Here is a 20,502-nt window from a genome sequence, read left to right as displayed (position 1 = left end):
AAGGATAGCACATACAATCAGGAACATGTGTAAAAGATTTGAAATAAATTAATGGTAAAATAGTAGTTTTAATGATATTTCTATTAGAGCGTATTTTACACCATGCTAAAGGTATCAACTCCCATTAAAGTTGAACTTTCGGGGGGTTTTTTAAGGCGGCGTGCAGGAGGAAAGTGCCTCCGGGAAAACAGTGAATAATTACATAAAACAGCAATAAAATTCTGACAAAAAAATTGTGTGAGAGCATGAATATACCTTGCATCATATTGGCTGAAAAAATTCGAACGAAGTAAACTATTTCTTCACAAAAACAATTTTTTAATAAAAATTTCATGGCATTTATGTTTATAATGCATTTTTTTAGTATCAAAAATACAAAAACATCTTGAAAATTCCAAAAAATGAATGATCAGGTCTGAAGGGGATAAAAAAAAAGTAAAAACTTAATTTTTCCTCAAAACCACTGAAAGTGATTATTTATTCGGTCTCGATATTCAATATTTCTCAGTCATTTTAAAGTGAAATCTTGTGTTGGGATCTACAAAATTGTGATTCCTCCCCTAAGCCATTGTTTCTCAGTTGAGTATGCGCCGCTAACTCTTGTCGGGGGGGGGGGGTCGCACGACGAGCTGGAGATATTGATTTGTGTGCCTATTCATGCCTTGAAGTTGTTCTTTTTTAGTGAAAATATATACTTGCATTTATATCCGTTCTGGGGAGCCTCAGATAAACCATGAATTGGAAAAGAGAGCCACTGGTGACAAAATTTAGAGAACTACTCTACCCTAAGCTATTCATTACACGAGACTTATGAACGGTGGAAATCAATCTTAATTGGAATAATAATTATTTCATTTCATGGAAGAGATGTTCATAAAGTGTGAAGTTACAAAAGTCCATTAAATACTTAATTATTGTTGAAATGTTTGTTTTTTTTCAACCACAAAATGGAAGATAAAACAGATGTCAGCGGATCACCATTAGCCGTTACGAAAACCATCGAAACCAATGTTTAGGACTCTTTAAAAACTGTCTCTATATCCGTTATGATTCTTTACAATACACAACGGCATAATGCTCCAATGTTTCTACGAAGACCATTATATGCTGTTTCAAAACTCACAGAAAACAACTGCTATTTTGGGTTTGAAAATTTGGTTGTTCGGTCGGATAAGCAACGTACATTTCCAAAAAAACATTTTCAGTCTTTTAATTTCACTTCTTTTTTTTTACACAAACGAAAACCGAGAAAGAACTAACTTTAGAATGCTGTGAATTTTTGCTGCAATTTGCTTTTGAAATAACAAAGATTAGCAGATTTTAAATTTAGTTCATCATCGTAAAAACTAGAAGGTTTGAGTGAAACGTTTTGTAACATCTCCCCCCCCCCCCCAACGACTGTGATCTTATGGAAGTTATTACTAAAAAAAAAGAAAGGCAATTCGAACTCAACGTTGAGGGAGTAAGGATACTACTGCACCACGTGCGCGAAAGGAATCAAAGCTTCACCTGTGAGTCTAGAAATAGATAAACTCTTAGAAATTCGTTCAGACTGTTAGTTAGCGGTAAAAAGAAGAAAAAAACGTTCCCAAACGACGTAAAGTTTTAAAGAAAAAAATCCTCGCGTAAATGCGCATAAGTCCCCCCAAAAAAAAGGTGAAGGCGGAAACATTCCACCAAAAATACAAAGGGGAAAAATGTGCTTTACAGAAACAAACTGACACAAAATTTTTTTCTCTCATTTACCTTTCTTGGACTGGATCCAAGAGTTAGAGGTCGTTGCTATCATAACAGTTCTTTTACCTCCATTATGAACGCAACAATGCTACTAGCTGTTTGTTGGCAACTATCTTGTACTGTTAGTAGAGGATAGAAATGTAATAGTTTATTACAGTGAAAGTTTTCTTTTTTGAATTCTGTATACATGTGTGTAATATATTTTTCGGCTTATAATGAACAATTACGAGAATCGCTTGAGCTGCTTGCCACAATTGAATCATTAACTATCATGTTATGTATATGAAGTCGCTGCTCAAATCGGCTCTTTAAATAAAAATACAAAGACAGCAGCAGGCAAAATGCCCAACGAGGTGGCTGAAAAGCGCGATACGTATATAAACATGGAGGTCGAATATATCTAAAATACAGCATCTGAATAAAACAGCAATTATCTCGGGAAAAAAAACAATTATGATAAAATATAAATATACTGCCCATAAAAAAATTTATTGTTGTCCCATCTAAGTATGGATAGCTTCTCGATTTATCCCAATATGTTTATCGTAGTTCTTTTCGAACGTGTCAATTGGGTTAGAATTCACGACTCCTCAAGGTAAGCTATTCCATTTATTAACAACCCTATTAAAGAGAACTTCCTCACGACACCACAGCTTGGAATTGTCCTTTACCAATCGATATTTCTGTCCCCTTGTCGAAGCAGTTGATTGACGGTGTATAAACAACTCATGGTCAATTCTGTACATCCAGCTGAAAATTTTAAACATTTCAATCATATCACCTCGCCACCTGCGCTTTTCCAAACACATTCAAAAAAATCAATTCTTTATTCAAAGCCACGTGTACCAACAAGAGCACGCGTAGCTCTTGTCTGCACCCCTTCGAACAATTCTATGTCTTTGACCTGACGTTATATACTGTCAAAACTCAAAGAAAACAACTGCTATTTGAATTTAAAAACTTGGTTATTCTGTCTAATTCAGGAGTTCTCAAACTTTTTCCACTCGCTGCGCCCCCGTTTCCTATTCAATGCTTATCCGCGAGCTCCACCGACTCCCCAGAGCTGTTTAAGAAAGAATATTTTCGAAAAACCTTTGTCAGGGTGACAGCTCCACGGCGCCTCTGGCAAAGGTTGGAGGAGCACAGTTTGAGAACCTCTGGTCTAATTAATCTATGGCACTCTTTCTATATCATTGTTTCATTACAGAGCTACTTTCTTTCCGCAACACTACCATTCCCGTATGTAAGGTATGTACTTTAACCTTTTCAGACCCCCATGAAATTCACCGGAGGAAAAAGTTTTCCATAGCAAAAAATATTTTGATATTGAGCCTATATTAACCCCATGCAGAAAAATTATAAAAATTTAATTTTTAAATAAATTACAGCATTGTCCATTGAGATGGACACTGGAATTTTTTAGTATTTCCCGGTATTTGCCTTATTCGTTGACGATTTTTTGAGAATATGGCTCTGCACATATGGTGGTGGTGGGGTTATAGACCTGGAAGCCCGTCACGAATCTAAACTGGTTTTGTCGTCTCGCACTATAAGTAGAAGGGGCCGTGGAAAGTCCTGTACTGGGCCCCACCAAACATCCAGTTTATAGGGATCCAGAACGCGTGGGCCATGAGTTTATGGATATGAAATTTCTGTTCGGTGTCACTACTTTTTAACGTGTCAATATTTGATGCATCCGATTGGCATGACGCATTCATTAGAGAAATCGTAAAAATTATTCATTAGTTATCTTTAATTTTGTCCCAACTTTCCTAAACATTTTGGCATTATTAACTATTCAAAAAGTAATAATAGTAATAGAAGAATAAGCCTTTGTGCATACTTTTGGAACATAAGACAGTAAAAATAGAGACGTAGAAACGCCCAGCTTAAGACGTAACATAAAGATTCGTTGTAATTTTCTTAGTACGCACGTAACTGGCAAGAGAGTAAAGACAATCTTTGAGAAAAAAAAGTGCATTTAGGATAAAAACGAACCCTTTACCACGAATACGAAAGGAAAAAAAAGATCTTATAACATGTATTATGTTTTCTCAGTTTTACTATAATGTCTATCTTATTCTTCTCCTTGTGCTGTCAGTGATATTGTTAGACCCTTAGAAGGGAAGTAAAGAATACAGAGACATCCCAACTTTAGTTAGGAGGTAAAAATAGACATGACATTACACAAAAACCTTTTTATAGTATAGTAACTCAACGAGATCGAGGTACTGTGAGCGAATTGGCCAGTTCGTTTTCATACTAATAATTAAGATGTTGGGAAAACTATCGCTCTTTTTTTGAAACTGCAAAATCTGTAGTCATGATCCATTGATGAAGTCTCTTTTGATGACTTGGGAATATTTGAAGTTTTAAAATAATTATGGTGGAAACTATCTGACATTTTGGGCTGTTGCAAGTTTCATTGAGTCTCCCGTACTCCTGGAAATCGATGTTGCTACATGCCCTTAGGCCGGGATTACTGTATAAAAGTTTTATAAAAGATCTTTCACAAAACTTGGAAAAAAACAACCAATAACCCCATTGGTTACATTCGCTCGAATTTAACCGATATTGGTTGAATTTTTAATGTAAAACGCTTATTGGTTGAATTTTTCAAGTTTTTCAAAAAATATTTCACGAAACTTTTATAGTGTAATCCCGGCCTTTGTAACCTGTCCTTTGACTAACGTGAGTCTGGGGTCCTCAATGCACTGTTACATCAGACAATGAAGCTTAAAAATTGCCCTTATTGTGGCAAGTTCAAAAAAATTTTCAGAAGCCTAACGATAAAAAAGAATGAGATTATAAGAAAGAGTACTTTTATAGTATCATCATAGGGTGAACGATGTGTCGGCCTCAGCCATTTGGTCACACCAGAAATTAAAATGATGTATCCTATAAACTATGAAGTCTATATCATCTGTGAGCAGTGTTTACTGAATATTTCACTGGACGACTTCGAACTCATTCCTATAAAACAGTGGTTCTCACCAAGGGAGCTGTGTGGTTCCCCTTGTGGTACTGGAATATTTAGAAAATAAAATGAGTGGAGAGAAATGGTGGGTGGTTGGGGGGGGGAGTCCCACGTAGAGCTCAGAAAAAAAATTAGATGTGCAGAAATAAAGCTTTTAAATGAAATATTAGTGGGGGGGGGGGAGAAAACGTGACTATATATATATATATATACACTTTTGGAGCCCATCTTAACGCATGGGTCCATCCGACAGCATCACACCCATTGGAGACCTGAATGATGAGATCTGGTATTATCATCTTCAAGAGAATAAGCATACAAATAAGTGGTTACTTCCAACTATGTATGTATGGCCCCAGCAGGGTCGTCTTAAGAGCATCATAGATCGTCGGACAAAGTGAATCGGCAAATTCTCGAAAATTCCAGCCAGATCTCATTTTTGTGACGCCAAGATTCCTCTTGAGGTCCCCGAGCCGTGCCCGTGTAGACGGCCCATGTCTTGAGACGCAACTGGGCCCCAGAACATCACTTTTCTTGAGGACATATGATATTGGGACGAGCCTACATAGAATCCCAACAAGAAAGAAGCTCATTTAACTCTAGCTCATGGTAGGCGCGAATCCAGGGTGATATGTAAAGAGTGGCGATTTATTGTACAGTTGCATTGAATCATCCCGACGGACCAATTTTTTTCCCATATAATTCGGCTCTTCAGAGGGGTGACTACCCCTTCACACCCCCGTCCTTTGGCCTGGCTCAAGGATTGGCCTTATATATATATTTACAAAATTTCCGTTCATTATAAATTTATTTTTAACTAAATCCAATCTAGCAAGAAAGATTTCTCTCCTGGATGAGGGTGGAGGGAGTGGATAAGATGGGATCTACGAGAAGAAAATACGATCAAAAGGGGGTGCCATGGGCTAAAAAAACACTGCTATAGAATGATTGATGGGAGACATTTGAAAAGAATAATCTCATGTTCCATGTGATCTATAAGAGCCACGATTTTTCCATGCATTTTCTTAACAAGTCAAGATTTGGTAGCAACTTGGTGGGGGGGGGGGGGCAGAAGTTAACGGAATATAATGTTTGGTATTCCACCTTGCTAGCCGCTGTGGCGGTCGAGTGGTCATAGTGACTCGCCACCACAGTGGTGGTCAGCTGAAGTTGATTTTCTGCAGTTCCCAATGTCGTGGCACGAATGCGAGATGATTCCAATGAAAAGTCTTTCCACAGACACACACATCAGGACTACAATGGTACAAATATTCAATCATTACACTTCTGAAGTTTCTGACGGCAGCACTGAAAAAATCACACAAAACACTATATTCGCACTCAGACTGTGCACAACTCATTCGGTAGTAAATTGCCCATAGATGGCGATAGACCGGAGTTGTGCTCGGTTTGAAACAAAGAAAGTAAGGTTTCTTGCTAATTTTTGATTAACTACGTTAGCTAAAAAAACATCTTAAGAGAAATCATAGTTCCACAAGACGATAACTATTACGTTTCAGCTCTCAGAACAGCTCTTTTCTACCAAGTTTGAAATATCCATTGCATATTTCTTTTTGTAAATTCTATACACGTAATCGTGGCTGTTAGATGACAGCTGTTAGAAGACAAAGAAAAGAAGGAAAAAAACTCGGAAAAGAAGCCATAAGAAACGGCAATATAGAAAGAGAAACAATGTTCAACTGTTGGTTGCGGAGAAGGGTTTTTTAAGTGTCTATCAACCCATCACTGCAGTTCTTCAAGAACTTGAGCTGTTTGACAAGTTGGTTACAATTGCCATCCTTTGCACCCAAATCTCTTTCTCTTAAAAACAAACTCTATCTCTTTTTGGGGGATCATATGGTCTGCGGTAGTCAGAAAACAGTGGTTCTCGTCAATCGACGCCAAGATATCATCACCGTCTTTATCTTGGCACAAGTCAGAGATTCGAGTGATGATGTAAAAGAAATAAAAATAATAAATAAAGAATGAGAAGAGCAGGTAAGGAAAGAACCTCGAGGTTTCCTCATTCAAGACAGAGATGTGCTTTTCAATGTCAGATGTTTCTTATTACAAATCCTTGTTAGCCATCAGTCGGGGTACGAAAGTCATACCAATGAAAGTGGAAAAAGAACATTTAATTGCCTGATATTTATTCTTAAATGCAATCCTAAAATTCTCGTTGAATTATAGCACTTTGACGAAAGTTAAAAAGAGTTTTAGTTTGGCTGGTATACGGGGTGGTTCCATAATTCCCCTTGCCACATTTTACTGTTGTATGTCGATCCTATAAGCATACTTTCAATTAGAAAATAACTATCCAAATGACGTGTAAACTCAGATATGTAATTCATGATGCAAGGGGTTGTATAGTTATTGAAATTTCAATATTAAATTTTTATGCGGACACCCTGTAGTCAAAAACCCAATGAGAAAGTTGTTGCCGGTCTCTCCTGAGGCCAACAAAAAAAAGCTTCACGTTTCTAATTGCGATATTCACCGAGACATTTGAATTCAAAAATCGGAGGGAATTTAGGAAAGAACAATATGTACTAACTTCTTTCCCTGATTTATGCTGTTCTTTGCCAACTTTCCTCCGTTTTTGAATTCAAATATCTCTGCAAATATTGCACTTAAGAACGCAGAATATTTTGGTTGACCTGAGGAGAGACAGAGTAACAACTTTCTAATTGGGTTTTAATGGACAGTGTGTATACATGAAAATTTAATTTCAAAATTTGAATAACTATACAGCCCCCTTGCACTATGAATGACGTATCTGAGTTTTACACGTTATTTGGATACATTTTCTAATTGGAAGTATGCGTCTAGGATCAACGGTTCACCAGTAAAATGCGGCAAGGGAAATTATGGAGTCACCCTGTATATAAAACTAAACCTACAAAACTGGCCAGTTTAGGATTGAATATTGGCTAGTTAGGTATACATTTCATAACAGTGTTTCATTTTTATTGCTAAAGTTTTCAGAAAAGCAGAAACAAACTGCTATGAGGTTTACAATTGGCAACAGTAGATTTTTAATGATTTTAGCGTGCATCATGTTCGTACCCTTAGGTCGTTCACTGGGAGTGACGACACGCGGCAAGCAACGCGTGCGACAACAGCCGACATTAAATCAGACGACTGGGGCGTCTGATGTCGTCCACTGAAAGCGACTTCTACACGCTACTGAATTCGCGACTGCAATCTGTGCAGATGAGTGTATTCGTTAATAATCTTCAAGAAATATTGAAAAATTAAAATTTTAGAAAATTTATCAAGATTTATTAAGTCCACATACTTAATAAGACATCTGACACAAACTCGGAGAACTTGTTCGTCTCGTGAATGGATTAATAATATTATTTACAATCGATTACTACTTACCTTCACAACCCATAAACGACAATTATCCAAGTTTTACAGCTTCCATGTTCACGCGAGAAAGGATGGGGGGAGAAACTCAACTCAGTATTTTCCTACGTTGTCTCTGCAAGTGTCTCATCAACTTTAACCTTGAAATCGTGGTCGCTCTCATTTACGTAGGCATGCGAGTGCCTTATGACTGACCAAAGCTAATAAATGAGTTAAAAGTGCTGTTTTTGAAAGGATTTCACGAGAGAAGACAGCTTTACACTAAAATAATTATCTTTGCTTGAACTGTTTGAAAATGTTTTGAGTAATGACAGTAAGGTCACAAAATAAACTTATTTGATGAAAACTGCTTTTTCCAACAAGATATTTCTGATTCCGAGTATAGAAATAATGATTTCAGCAGGAAAGTTTTCTTATCGGTGACCTGTAGATCAGGTGGACACCAAATCACATCATCGTGACTTATGAACCCAGATCTGAATATAACTATTGCAACTGGGAAATATTTTTATCTCTATGTTGAATTTGTTGTTTTGAATTTCATTATGAAATAAAAATTATTAAATTTATTTCATTTAATGAGTGAACATACGAGTAGAGAAATCAAGGTTGTATCCTCGTCGCTTATTTGTTTTTTTCAATGCTGATGTCCCACGAGATTAAATCTACAGAGAACATTATCAGATAACCTTCTACATTCAAACGTCACTGTTCATAGTACTATCGTAGTCTATAAACGATGTTTCAACTGCAAGGGTAGTTTGAAAGTAAAAAACGAACTGCAAATCTCTCTCCAACCCACTTTGCAACAAGATAGTGTCGAGGGGTGCTCGTTTGCATTGTTTAAAATACCCTGCACCTAAGTAATATTTTTGGCTTTCTCTCAGCCAGCAGCTCTTGCGAGAATGCACGTTAGTGTAAGTTTTTTTTTGTTCGTGATTAGATATCTGATCATCATCATGCTTTCAACAAAGTGTGAAATTCTCCCACTCAATGTCTAAATAATTAAGAGGATTCTAACTATAAAGATTCTTTCTTTTAAGGGAGAATCTAAAATCAGATTGATCCATTTACCTACGAAACCACAAGTTTTCATGGAGGATGTTTAATTCAATACTAAAATCAGGTCTTCAAGTTTTACAAATGCTAAAAAAATGTCAACTACATTTCTCTGATACAATTTGTTTTATATCCGAGGAATATATAATTAAATGTGGTAATCGATGTAAGAGCTAAATGTAGAGTTTATAACTATGTCTCTATGTGAGTGCTTACTTATTATTATATAGCTTAGATTGCATATAGAAACGTCCTCTCCATTTGTCAATACAAGATTCATCGAAAGACTGGTTATTTGTATCGATGAAGATTACAAGGAAGAAAATTCACCTCTGCCCCCCACGGGGACTCGAACCCCGGTCTCTTGCTTGCGGACGAGTGCCCTACCATCTAAGCTACGGAAGCAGATGGAATATTTCAACCTTGGAGCGTATATATATGTTGAAAGGCACCGTACATGGACGGCGTTAACAATCAACTAATAGCTCGTGAGATGGTAGAGCACTCGTCCGCAAGCGAGAGACCGGGGTTCGAGTCCCCGGGGGGACAGTGATGGATTTTCTTCCTTGTAATCTTCATCTCCACAAATAACCAGTCTTTCGATGATTCTTGTAGCTTAGATTATATGCACTAAAAAAAGTGGCAAAACATGCTCTAAAAATATGTAAATATGCGCTTAAAATGCCAAAATATGCATTAAAAAACACGAAATATGTACTGAAAAGGTAAAAAAAATTTCAAAATATGTACCAAAAGGACAAAATATGCATTAAGAAATCACTAGGCAAAAAAAAGTTTTTTTTCTATTTCTTAGTGTGCATATTCATTTACAAAAACATACCCCCATATATATATATACACACTGAAATACCATTAACAAAAGAATTTCGACGCTATTTCTCTAAAAATAGCCTAGATATTTTTTCAAAAAATTTGACGTTTTTGACGCCATCTCTGAAAATAGCGCTATGATAAAACAGTTGTTATGTTTGGAAAACATTACAAAACATCTTTATTAATTCACTAAATCCCCCCTGCGAAAAAAAAAACCGAAAAAAATTTTTAAATTTATTATGAGCAATATCCATTTTAAAATTATGTAAAAAAAATTGACTGAGCTTTAATAACCCTTCAAAAATATGCCCGTATTTTGAAAATTCTTTGATTTTATGCATTTATAAGCATTAATGCTAAAAAAAAAAAGGGAAAATTATGTAGCTGCAGATGCATATAGTCCAGGCTCTACTCATTATTATGCATTAGCCGTACGAGACCTGAATTCTTAGCTCAGTTTGTTCCCGAACCTGATGTTGCGCCATGTTACTTTATTTTGACTTGACATTGATAACACATGCTTATGATTGGGCCTTTATTTATCTTCTAGAAATTGCAATGAGCTGCACACGCTTTTACTATCTAATTAAATGGGGGGGGGGGGGGTGTGAAATATAACCTAAGTATTCACAGTGGTTGTAGTTTGAATACGTTGTGCCTTTCAAATAATTAATTTATTTAAACCGTTAATTATTACTGTATTAATTAATTACTACTTCACCAAACACCAACTCTGGTTGGAAGTGAGGGCGCTGTTTATCGGTGGTCGCCTCGAGTTCGTTAGGGAAAATATCTTATCTATATCCTTCCTTGGGTTCGAACCCGGGATCCTGACAACAACAACCTTCACGATGATAGACGAGCATCTTACCACCATGCCACTCGGGCACATATTATTACTGACTATCACCAATCATGCTAGTTCACTGAAGTCACATGAAAATCATAGCAGTAAATAAAAGCAGAAAAACATTTGTCAAAAATAACTTTGATTTTTGATTGTAACGAATTTTTAAAATCGATTGCAATACGAAAATATTGCTTTTAAATCCGTTTTTGTTGGTGTTCCAGTAACACATCATAAAAATAGTTGAAAGTTTCAACGTTAGAATGGTAGAATGATTTAATTGAGTTTTACCTTTCTTATTTTCGTAATTTGCGAATAATTCTTATGAAGTGTTTCACGTGAAACTAATATATAGAGCAACGATTAACAGTATAAAACATAGTTTCCCAACCCTTTTTGTCCCATCGCCCCCTTCTTCAGAAATTTTTTCCTCCCATCGCCCCCCAACGCAATCTAGCCCATAGGATCCTATGTTATACCCGTAGCTTCTACCGCACTCCTAGAACTTTCCATCGCCCCCAAGGGGGCGTTAACACCCACGTTGGGAATCACTGGCATAAAAGGATTCTTTCTATGGTACAGAAAGGTGTTGATTCACACACACAAGACGGTAAAAACAAATTTATCTCAAGAATTGTAGATTCGGTAGCATTATTCCAAACCCCTTTCACATTAATTTTTAGTTCAACGACCTGCAGAATGGCAACTGCATAGAAAGGTCTCCGAAAAAGAGTCATTAACAGCAAGAACTTTGGAGGGGTGTATTAGTGTGACAGAGAGAATTTCATTTTTCATAAAGCCAATTCATTGTGAATTGTGTAACAAAAATGAAACAAAAACACCTTGGCACGCGGAAGTAAAGGAGCAGACGTCTGAGTAGAGGTAAGCGTAGTGTGTGAGTGTGAGCAGCACATCTGCAAAATCACGTGGTGAGCTTGACGAAGATTGATCCGCCCTTGGGGGTGATCTTAGGAGGAAACCAATTTTGAAAGTGTTCCGCGAAGTATGGTAGATCCCCCCCCCCCTTTCCTTGAGGATTCTAAATCTGGAAACATTTTGATAGGCCATTTCGTATACTTTTGTTCGAGAATTTAAAAGTGAATATCTTATAAGCCTTGTGAACAAACAGGGTGGATGTTAAATATGTCTGCTCCACGGTCTCTCTTGGAACAGCTTTTAATACCCAGCCACTATAATTAAGAAAAAAATGGGACGACATAAAGAGCTAAGATTGATTATTCACAGCCACCAGTTAGTCAGCACACTAGTACACGGTTATGCGAAGACAAAATTTGCTCTCCGTAAGGAATACGAGACGTAAAATGTAAACAGTAGCATGTGACATCCCTCTTATCTCTGTAATTTATATGTTAGTCATTATGATGTCGGGTGCATTCACGCAATTGGCAATGCCACTTCCTCTTGATACCACTTGTCTTTCCAAATTGGAGGAGTCATCACCTTGAGTCTGAAGTCGAATCCGAAGTTCATTAATCTGAAGTCGAATCAATAACGACTGCCAGAGAGGATCGTCAAATAACATTATACGCTACAACTAGATACAAAATACAAAGGCCGCAACAGGCAAATTGCCCAACGAGTAAGGTAACTGAAAAAAGAGCGTATGTCACAAACTAATAATTAATAATATGCAGAGTGCACAGCAAACAAAGAGTACGGCATTTTACTAGCGAGCCATTGATCCTAGAGGTATACTTCAGAAAATCGTTGTAACCGATGCTTCGTATTAACATCCAATTTGGTTAAAAACGAGTTACGCTGTATTTCCATTCTTTCCGTTTAGGGATAATAACAACCTCGATATCATAGGTATTCGTTCAAAACTATTAACGACCGAAGGAAAAAGTAGTTCAATATTTCAAAATTTCACATTTTAAAAACTCTCTACTTTTCATTGGAGTCACGAATCAATGTCGCCTACTTTTCTTGCACGTGTAGTCGGGAACCATCAGCTGCTGGACGTGTTGGACATTTAAGAAACTTTGAAACAAAGGTAATCCACTCTAACTAACCTGTTTTTTATTTGGCGATTTTCCTCTCTTCTTTCCTCTAGCATAAGATTTGTTCTAGTCCTTTAATCTGTATCAAGTTGTTACCGACTTTCATTACTTGCAAAACCAGGTCATGGAAAGTGACTATATATATTCCGCTAGAGGGTCTCTAAAGTTTAGTGGGAGGCAGTTTGAATGAGTACCTTGGAAAAAAAAAAGGAAACTGGTCGAACTGTCTTGAAATATATGAAGACCACAACGCTGCAGATTTACCTCTGTACCTGCTTCTTGGTAAGTAACAACTGGTTATGCAATGCGGCAAATTTCATCGGGAACAATGGGTTCACACTTCATTCATCCGCCGAGATATGCGCGTGTTATGAAACTGTACGCTTATAGACAATCGTATTTGTGTAGGCGGAAGAGACAAGCGTATTTGGCCGCGCACATAGAGCGGTGACCAGGAGGTACGGGAGTGTATAATAATTACGAATTTATACAAGTGACGAAAACAATTGTATTGTTTTGCTCTACACCGCACACACTCGACAAGCGAGGCGAAGGAGAGAAAGAGGTGACTCAACGAGGTAGGCAACTTGAACAATCCTGTTTGTTGTCGCTTCGATCTACCGATTTTCGCTTTTTGCTGATTGGTCCGTTTCTTTCCCCCCCCCCTTTTTTTCTTTTCCTCTTCTGCGGAGGGATAATCATCATCATCACACCCTTACATTTGAGAACCCTTTAATTTCTTCTTCCGTCCTCCTCCTTGACTAGGTGCGGACACATCTCTTCCTCCACCCCTATGCAATTTTTTTTCTTCCTAGTCGTAATTCTTGTATCACGTACCTCTTCGTTCCACTTCGGTCTACCATAAAACCTAGTATATTTCAGTCTACCATAAAACCTAGTATATTTCAGTCTACCATAAAACCTAGTATATTTCAGTCTACCATAAAACCTAGTATATTTCATGCTTTTTCCACCGTGGACCACGTCTGCTGAGACGAACCAGCTTATATCCCCTAGAGGGTTGGTCTGGAGGTATATTTCATACTACCCGACTATTCCATAATACCCGAATGTACTAAACATGAATTTTCAATGTGAAATTTTTAACAGTCCAGGAAGAGGAGATGATTGAAAAGGATAGTTTTGATATTTCGACGAGTAGACCTTGAGAAGACAGGAAATAATTTGGTTTTGGCTGTGTCGTGTTTTGCCAAGAATTTAATATTACAGATATAAATATTCCTTGATCATCATTAAAATTCCCTAAGCATTCCTAGAGTCATCACAATGAATTTCAAATGGGAAAAGTTTGTGAACAAAGGGTGTTATTTTTGTTTTTATTATACTACATTAGAAGACATGACTACTCACAATGACATTTAGAATAAAAGAAATGACAATGAACAAAGAGTCATTGTCATAAAACGAATGAAACAGAGATTACAGGTATAAAAGTCTGATTATATGCTATACAGCATCCGTTAATTTACCATTAATATACAGTGAAACCTCAATATAACGATATTCTGCGGACTAAGAAAAAATATCGTTGTAGAGAAGTTACTGTGTGTGTATGTGTTATATCGGGAGATAGCATTATCATCAGTAGCCGCCAAATTTTTGCTGTTATTGGCATCTCTTCTGAATCGGCGTTCTCGGTACCACCATAAAACGCATTTATAAACATTTATTCGCAACAAAATGTTATAATCTATATATATATATAATTACATGTTCTGACTGATTCGTCTCATCGCCATTTCAAGACTCACTAAGAACAGGTTTTCCGATATTCAACTCCCTAAGGGGGGCATAACGGAGCTCAAAAGTTATGTGAAGAATATTTTCGTGGAACTGAAACCGCTGAAGCTATAAATATCAAATTTAAGTCAATATTTTATTTTATGATGTAAAGCCGCGTTAAGGAGGGAATTTTAAATTTTCAATCTCTATGGGGGATCATAACGTGGTCCAAAGATTATATGTGGCAATTATGGCCGAGCCGAAACCGCTGCAACTATAAATATGAAATTTGGTCAGTATTATATTTTATAACGTAGATACCCACTAAGATAGGATTTCTGAAAATTCAAGCCCCATGGGGAGGCGAGGTGTTCATATGGGGGAAATTATCACCAAGTAATTTTCAGATTACAAATCCACGCGACCGAAGCCACGGCCAACGGCTGCTTGATTAATAAAATTCAGTCAGTTGTTTTAGACTGTAGTGTTTTATCGCGTGGCACTTTCGTGTACTACACAAAATTAGCTTCACGGCAACTTCATTTACACTTTCCGACGGTAGAAAGTGCGAAATACCGATGTTATCAAACATCCTCGAAACAACAAACGCTCAGGGCCGAAACTAGATGTTTGGTCACCCAGGGCAAGTGCACATTTTGGCGCCCCCATGTAATGTTGAAGAGGATTGAGAATAAAATTTGCGCCCCCCCCCCTTCCCTGGTCCAGCGCCCGGGGCATGAGACCCTCTAGTTACGGCCCTGCAAACGCTGATGAGGAATTTAAAATATATCGGCGATAATTTTGAGTGAGATATAAATAATATCGTTGTAGTGGGGTTTCGAAACATCAAAAAATATCGGTTTTTTTTAGAGGTTTATCGTAGTAAAAAATATATCGTGTTGTTGTTGTTGTTTGTATCGAGAGGAGTATAACATTAAACTACAGGCAATTCCAAACAAGATCTGAAAAATATTGTTGTGGAGAGATTTTATCATCAAAATACGATACTATTAAATTACTGTAAAAAATACTATTAAGTTTGATTACATTAATCACGGAATATTTTTTCCATCAGTCGAAGGATTAAAAATTGTTTCCGTGTAAAACCGACCTCTTTTCATCGTCGATGACTGATTTTTGCTGATTTTTTTTAGTTTGTGCTGACGCCTCTTCATAGATTCCTACGAATTGTGAAGCACCGAAAAAAGAGTAAAAAAAAACACAAGCCCTTGAAAATTGCGGAAAGAAAACCAGGCTACTCATATCCTCTACAACGTACGAATATTAGCCACCCACTTCGGATTGAATAAAGTATATTTAAACTTCGATACACGATGTACTTGAAACCGGTTAAAAGAATTCAAGGTCGAAACATTTGTGTCTATAAAATGCACCTCATAGACGATTATTATTTAAAACAAAGAACATAAAGCACTGAAAAAAAGCTCTACAGGGTGTCCTGTAAGTCCTAATTCGCCCTTTATCTCATTAACCGTTCGTCGTAGAGGTATGGGTTTTTATTTTAAGAAATGCTTATAATGTGTTCGGAAATCACTCTGTACAGTTTTGAGAGTGAAAACAATGTCTTAAATAAAAAAATCTAAATTTTCATACGGTCCTCCTGTCCTCTTAACTTTTCAATTAGAAAGTTGTTACTCTTGAGGCCAACAAAAAAAATAGAATTGTATGTCTCCAAGTGCAATTGTCGCTGAGATATTTGGATACAAAAATCGGAAGGAAAAATTAGGAAAGAGCAGCATAGAGAGATGAGGGAAAGAAGCGTTGTCCGTTAGCTTATGCCATACATGCTCAACCCAAGGCCCACGAGCCAAATGTGGCCCTCGAAGTCATTTGATGTGACCCGTGAGCTCAAACCTAATTTTGTGAGAATGAACTGAGCGCAAATAACCAGATCACTTGAGTGACCCGCGGTGAAGTTCCGTGTCACTTTGATCCACGCCACATTCTCACATTACTAAAGTGGCCTGCGGCACATTTTTATATCACTTAAGCGACATCACTTTCCCTGATCGCTTAAGTCACCTAGGGCACTATTCAAGATCATTTAAGTGGCCCTCAACACATTCGCACCTCACTTAAGTTGCACATTTAAAATCACTTGAGTGACCCACTGCACATTTATTACAGCTTAACTCAAGTGACCCGCAGCTCATTCCCGGATCACTTAAGTGACCTGCAACACATTTTCACTTCACTTGAGTACCCCGCAGCAAATGTACAAATCACTTAAGTGGCCCGTGATACGCTTTCAAACCAATGAAGTAGCCCTCACTCTCCAAAAGGTTAAGCATCCATGGTATATGCTGTTCTTTCCAACTTTTCTCATGTTTTTTAATTCAAAAATATCTGAGCCAATATTGCACTTAGAAACATGATATTTTTTGTTGGCCTCAGGGAGAGAGAAGACAGGGCAACAACTTCCTAATTGAAAGTTAGAGGACAGGGAACGGTATAAAAATTTAGATTTTTTTTTTACTTTGTGACACTATATTTTCACTCTTGAAACTGGTACAGAATGATTCCCGATCACACATTTTGACCAGTTTTTTAAAGTAGAACCGTACCTCTACGACGACCGGTTGATGACTTAAAGGCCGAATTATGACTTACACATAGCTTTACAGTACAGAAATTTACAGCGAGAGTAAGCAATCTTCATTAAGGTGAATTTTCCCCCCTAAGAATAACCAGAAGCATTTTTTGTGGTCTATCTGGTCTTTAGAAAAAGTTGTTTTAAGCCCGAGAAGCTTAACAGATGAAGACGGAATAATCAATCTAGGAAACTGGTTGCAATGTGTGTTTGCATTTGGGAATCGCTGAGTTGCAACACGAAGAGCTCGTCAATCTTTCAGCACTTTAGAGTACATCAAACTCAGCAGAAAGAGAGCTTTTTAGATATGTTTAGTCTTCAACTGGAAAAAGGTTTGTTTCCAAGGATAATGGGATCCGAATCAAAATTAAAAGAAAAATCCTTTTGTATATTTGACGGGTACGATGATGTTCAGTGTTATTCCGCTTTTGAATTGAAGGAATAGCTGCAGTAGAACCTCTACGTTTAGAACCGCTCCTTAACCGGACCGAGAGTCAGTCGGTTTAAAAAAAAAGGTCCGCTTTATATTGGGTGTTACAGAAAATAAAATATAGCCAAAATGAAAGGGCATAGGATATAACAATGCAAAATCACATGGGGGAACATAGGTGCGCAAACGCCATCTGGAAGCAGCAAACGTCATTCGAATTAATACGTAATAGTAGGACGACGACGAAGAATGCTATAATTTATTTAGAAACAATACTACTACAGTAGATGCTCAAAGTTTTTGCCAGACGGACTGACACACACGCACATTATTTCGACGCTGCACGGACTGCTGCACCTTCTCAAAAATACAAGGTGTATAACGCAAGCAGGTGTATTTACAAGGATGTGACGCAACAACTCAAGACCGTAGCTTACCTTCTCGGGGCCCCTTTCCTTAAAAAGGAAAAACTATGCAAAATAAGTGTACTTTTGTGAGGTCCCCATTCTGCTCAGGGCCTGAGTTGCCCCAACGTAGTTAAGGGCCGCTACGGTGGTCAAGCGATCATAGTGACGGACTCGCATCGCGAGGTCCTGGGTTCGAACACCACCGTCGCCGCAATGGTGGTCAGCTGAAGTTCGTTTTCTGTGGTTCGGGTTGCTAATATGCGAGTCGATCTCGCATTTAAAAATTCTCACCACAGAGACTAACAGACGTAGAAATGTAATTCAATCACTGCACTTCACTTTTCCATAATATAGATGGAAGCACTGAAAAATCAGACAACACTAGATACGCATACACGCTTCCGGCACAACTCACTAGGTAGTAAATTGCCCATAAATTGCAATAGACCCGAGTTGTGCTCGGTTTCAAAGAAAGACTAGTTACGGCCCTGCAACAACTCCCATAGTGGCTCTGGACGTTGTTAGAAGAGGGCCCATGGAAGATCTCAATGGTGGTTATGTGCAGTGGCCTAGGGGCCCTGTTCCAGGTTGTGGGGGCCATGAGATTTGTATACAGTAATTATCTAGTAAGAAAATATATCTACGCAATATTTGAGAGAAAATGTCAAATTTGTGTTCAAAGAATTTCGTTAGAAGCTTAATATTTTGTAAAATCATTTTTTTTTTTTTTCATTATAAACTGTTTGGGGCAAATCATGCCTTATGTTGCAAACAGAATGTGTATATACAGTCAAACCTCGTTAATGAGTCACTCTTGGGAGAGCAAAAATATGACTTAGTAAGCGGAGTAAGCCATAGCTGTGCTAGTTCCTGCCTGAGGACAATTGGACTTTCAAAAAGCGACCCGGTAAGCGGAGTGACGTGTTAACCGGGTGACGAACTAACGAGGTTTGACTGTATATGCTGCAAAAGATAGCAGAGAATGTTCTGCAAAATTCGAAAAACTTGGCTATTGCAAAGGATACTTTGCAAGAAAGCCATGCTACAGTGTGGGGGAACAGGAAAGAAAACGAGGATCCAGTTGGTCACGTGATCGTTTCTGCTCTGAGTGCCAAAGCCCTCTTTCTCATTAGCACCGTGAGCAGCGGGAGAAACTAGAGCCACTAGAATGAATAAATAAATTTCTTTAACACATTTTAAATTACCAAATGAACAGAAAAAAAATTAATTCAAAGACAGTGAGAATTCAAGTTACTAATAAGAGAAGAAAAAGGAAATTGATTCGAAGTCCACGAAATGAAATTTAAAAAGCCCTTTATTATCGTTATTTATTTTTTACTTTTGTGGTGATTCAATGTCTGCAAAATTAACTTTGAATTAGCAAAAAGTAATATGAATTTTGAATCATCAAACTATGAAGTATCCAAGAAAGAACAAATTCATACAGTTGGTGAAATTAAATTAGAATTATGAAAAATAAATAAATTTGAATTCTGCAAAATTGACTTTGAATTACCAGAAGAAACAAGGGAAATCAAAATGAATCCAGAACTTGTGAATTAAATTCAAATTTTCAAAAAAAAATACCATGAAATAAACAAAAAAAAAGTTAAAAAATGTCCCAAGTCCAAAAATTAACCAGCAACTGATCAGTTAACCGGCAGAGAAGCAGTGGTTAAAGTTTAATGAAAAAGAACAGCAGTTAACCAGGCGTTTAGGCATATATAATACAGTTTTTCAGATAACCAACGTTTTAGCATTCCTTTACCAGTAAACTGCTGGCAGTGCACAGTCATGAAACAGAACTGCTACTTCTACTTTTTCAGCTTTTGACAATCAATCCTAATTTTATCATCTCTTATGTTCAGAACAAACAAACCATCTTGAGTTGAAAGAAATGTTGAAACAACACAACAGTCATAAAAGTAAGACCTAAACATTCAAGTTGTTAGTGAATTACCATATTTAACGCTATCCGTTAAATATACTGCCATACTGTACAGATGAGTGAACAACAGTATTCATAAGATGGAAGCTATACATTTCTTCTTTCAGTGTTTTTTGGACTTTCATCATACTATAATGAAGTGCACAAAACAGTGGTTAGAATAACATCTACCCATGCTTGGAGGCAACATTGATTCTATTTGTGTGAGGAAAAACATAAGTAAACATACAATGATGAAGAGATATGTTTCGCAACAGCAAATTTTTTCTAGCAAGAAATAGGAGAAATAATTGCCAAAACCTGAAAATGAGGACAAATTTCAAACCATATGAGGATGCTTAAAATTACATTAAAAATGAGGATGACTGGTAACTATAAATAAAGGAATTAAAATCTAAGGAAAAAAAATAAATACACATTTCTTCAGTTGAAATGTAAATCAAAAAATACAAAAAGTATATACTTTTCTATTTTTTCCAACCTACTGTTTTGGATAATTTGCTTATGTGTGTGATG

Source organism: Pholcus phalangioides, unplaced genomic scaffold (genome assembly GCF_987345545.1).
Source record: "Pholcus phalangioides strain wild (caught in Gottingen) unplaced genomic scaffold, Ppha-v1.0 ptg000012l_1, whole genome shotgun sequence".
NCBI lineage: Eukaryota > Metazoa > Arthropoda > Arachnida > Araneae > Pholcidae > Pholcus > Pholcus phalangioides.
This window is presented reverse-complemented; position numbering follows the sequence as displayed.